Here is a 4358-nt window from a genome sequence, read left to right as displayed (position 1 = left end):
GGGCCCCAAAAGTGGCAAAAAGTCAAAAAAAAAAATAATGAAGAAAAAAAAAGAAAAAGAAAAAAAAAAAAATCCTTACGAAAACAATAGGGCCTTCGCCCTTTCAGGGCTTGGGCCCTAATAACGACTTTATTCCACTTTTCATTTCCTTCTCTCTGGGCCTCGAGTCTTTTCACGTAGTGTTTATGCGTAGCGCGTCTGTGTTTCACGTCACCACGCATCGCACACATGACCAGCATCGCCCAATAGTGAAGCCTGTTTTATACTTCTGCGTCGGACCTACGCCGAAGACTCTACGCTGTAGGCAACGCGTTGGTTTTCATTTATACTTCTGCGTCGTTGTCCGCGTTGACGCACAATTACACTTGCAGAGGGAGCATGTGAAACCCGAGGGAGGGGTTCTAGCAGACCAATCACAGCGCTTGTGTCCACGTAGAGTTGACGCGTTGTTACATTTTTGGAGAGGTGCACGTCAGGGTACGCCGAACGGTACACGCGCTACACACAGCCTACGGCGTAGCTACGGCGTGAGTTCGACGCAGAAGTATAAAACAGGCTTGAGCCTATGTGGTGACGTGCAACACAGACGCGCTGCGCAAAAACACTACCTAAACTAACTCGAGGCACAGAGAGATCGAGAATGAAATGAATAGTGGAATAAAGTCGTTATTTTTGTTTGTTTTTGCGCACAGAAAGTATTCTCGTCGCTTTATAAACTTAAGATTGAGCCACTGGAGTCACTTGGACTATATTACCGATGTCTTTAATACATTTTCTGGGCCAGCAAGTTATAGTGTCCATAAGCCTGTGGAGGAGTGATCCAGCACTCAGATTTCATCAAAAATATCTTAATTTGTGTTCCGAAGATGAACGAAAGTCTTACGGGGTTGGAACAACATGAGGGTGAGTGATTACTGACAGAATTTTCATTTTTGGGTGAACTAACCCTTTAATATATGAGTTTACATGTGTTCAGTGATAAGATATTGGGATAAGGCATGCACTGGGAATCCTATGTGAAGGAAAAGTCTTTGAGGTTTTACTTTATTCTTTACCACCCAAACATTTGGTGTAATACAGTTCAGCAACAAAGACACGCCAGTGTCGGACCGTTCGACGCACATACAATTGACTGGATTCTTCCTCTCATAAATGCAAGAGCCTCAGAGCCAGTGAATGTGGCCTTTATTTGGCAAACCCCAACCCATTGAACGGGTTCCTGTAAAATATGAGGTAACGTCATTTGACCACTGAACTCGGGGAGCCTTGGATGAATGGCTTGCAGTGGCCTTAGAGGAGTCGAGGCACATTTCAGGGCGGAAGATCTTCACCCCCTACTTTCCTATAAAAAAAAAATTCCACAACCCCTTTCAATTATCCATCCACACTTCCTTTCTGAATCTATTTTTTAGATATACTATCCAGAGAAAAATACCTTCATATGTCTGGCATTATTTGAAAAGTCAAATAGTAAAACAAGCTCTGGGTGTTCAGCCCTGTTATGGACCCATCACTATGGTAACTAAGCTTCATATTGGCCCAAATAAAGACTGCCGTAAGCAGGGGTTTAGAAGATGTTTAGCTTTGGAGTTTGAAGGCACGTCTGGCGTGGATTAAACCTGGTTTGTTTACAAGAGCTTTTTCATTTTGCTGTTTATTTTGACGCTAATAGAATGGCACAATATATCTCAGGACTGGTGTCGTCTTTTCTCAACTCATCACTGCTAATCTGACTGTTGATTGACAGTTTAGTTGGAGATGGATCAACCGCACACCCATATAGTTATTTTAGATAAGTGAGTTATCTAGACCTTTGCCTTATTTTGGCTCCAAGCAGAAATAGAGAGTTTTGCACTCAACAACAATTCACTAGTTCACACTTACAAATAAGTTAGATAGAATAAATGCGTATTTGGCGTGCTGTCCGAGGAGAGGGCTCCGGGCTCGGTATTCGGCCCGAACCCAGAGTACTCCCCCCGTATTCCTGCCTGTAAAGATTAAGCCAAGAGTGAGGAGTCGGGGTGGTGGAGGGATGCTGAAAAACTGTCAAGGAATATTAGGTGAGTTGACAGTGTGGATATATATATACTTCTTGTCATGCTGATTAGGGTAGACATAATTGTTTGATGACGAGTAGATTGGATTGCTTATTTGAACGTGCTCCTCCCGAACTTTGTTTATAAAACATCATTTGTGGAGCAAAAATCATTTTAAAATGCCTTTTTTCTTTGTAAAGATTTTAAATATGTGACTCTTTTTCACATGTTTGATGAGTCGGCAGAAAAAAAGGGAAGTGAGAGGGACAGAGGGAGGGACTGTCTGTCATTTCAAGGGCAATGAGACAACCACTCATATCCTTTTCACCTTTCTGTGTCTTTCCTGTGTCACAGTTTATCTGTTGGAAACATTGTTGTGTTAATGTGCAATATGAGCATTTTTATGTTTGTGCTATACCATATATACTGTAGTACACCACGGTTTATTAAATATTTCCTCTCAATGTTCACATTTAGCCATATGTATTTTATATGTATGAGTCAGAGATTACAAAACAACTTAATTCCGCTTCTGATTTACACTGGAACACAAGCTTTACTTTTTGGTGTTGTACTGTACATGTTGTTCATTCATACACTGACGTCAGGGAACAAAAAACATTGCCTTCAGCAGCAGCGGCGCTCTCCTTAGGGCCACATCTTAACAGTTTCCTGGCCTGAGGTTCTTCATGAGAGGGAAGATGGGGATTCATGAAAAGACTCAAATACTGTAAAAAAAATAAAATAATAATAATAATAATAAATATATATAGAATAAACAACTCTACATATAGATTAGATTCATCTACATGGCTCACGGTTAATAACATTGTTTTCAACAGGATCTCTCAAACATTGCAAAACCTGCTCTAAAAATACTGTCCATTTAACTGTCAATCGACTGGATCACTGAGAAAACAACTCCCTTGCTTTCCTTCTTTCTCCCTCACAATCACTCATTTTCTGTTTCACCCTCCTCTGTTAAAGACACATTGGCACATTGATCATTTTTCTCTACATGCTGGCTTTGCCATCTCCCCACTAACCATCATAGATTAAACAAGGGTAAAAATCCCATAAAAGGAGGGACCAGGGTGCTATCTTGGGCTATTACGACACCCATGTTTTCTAGTGCTACATCTCAACCCATTGTATAATTTATATGATATGATATACGATAATATTAATATTCAAATATAATAATAATCATTACTATTATTACTAACATTAATGCAGTAGGTGGTTGCCCTGCATACTCAATAAACAAACTACAATTAGTCCGAAATGCAGCTGCTAGAGTTCTTACTAGGTAAAGTAAAATGTGATCATAGAACACCAATTTTGTCATCTCTACACTGGTTACCTATTAAGTGTATAAATTACAAAGTTTTGCTACTGACCTATAAGGCCCTAAACAGTTTAGCTCCTGTGTATTTAACCGATCTTCTATCGCCCTACAATCCATCACACTCACAAAACTCTGGCTTCTGGTAGTACCAGGAGTACCTTTAGTCCGCTAAAGGAGGGAGAGCGTTTTCACATTTGGCTCCTAAACTCTGGAATAGCCTTCCTGATAATGTTCGGGGCTCAGATTTACTCTCCCAGTTTAAATCTTTAGATTACCTTGGAGATTAAAGATGAATCTCTTTAGCCTAGCATTGATAAAATATGCTATATGTAAAATAGCATCTCCTAACCGTATACAATATCAGATCAAATGCACATTATTATATTTGCTTAATGTTACGAACTGCAGCTATGCAAATTATTTTCCTTTTGCTTTTCTGTTTTTTTCTCGAGATGCTCATCCCGAGGTAAGAGAGTTAGTCCAGCTCCCGTATGAATCCAGCTTCTTATGAAGACTTAAGATGACCCAACAGTCGCCTCTGATAACAAATCACTAAATTGTAATGCAGACACATGAATTTTCTGTAAAGCTGCTTTGAAACTATATCTATTGTGAAACGTTATAAAAAATAAATGTGAACTGAATATTATTAATTATTATTATTGTTATATTCTAATAATAATCATTTCCAGTATTCTAATAATATTCTGATTCTGGGAGTATAAATAAAGTCTAAAACACACAGCACAAATTGATGTAGAAACAATAGTCCTTACAAATTAAAGAAATTTAGATTTTCTCTGAAAATCTACAATATTACATACAAATGAACAAATTACTCAGTATATTACTTTTTAAGTAATGGGCTATACTTTTTAAGAAAGTTCATGAAGTTCAATAAGATAAACAATTTAAAGGCTATGTGGAGAGTTGTTGACTGTACAACATGTACAGCTTGCTGACGGTAAAGTATT

This window comes from Scardinius erythrophthalmus (assembly GCF_964197995.2).
Source record: "Scardinius erythrophthalmus genome assembly, chromosome: 5".
Classification (NCBI taxonomy): domain Eukaryota; kingdom Metazoa; phylum Chordata; class Actinopteri; order Cypriniformes; family Leuciscidae; genus Scardinius; species Scardinius erythrophthalmus.
The sequence above is the reverse complement of the archived record's forward strand: the minus strand, read 5'-3'. Positions refer to the sequence as shown.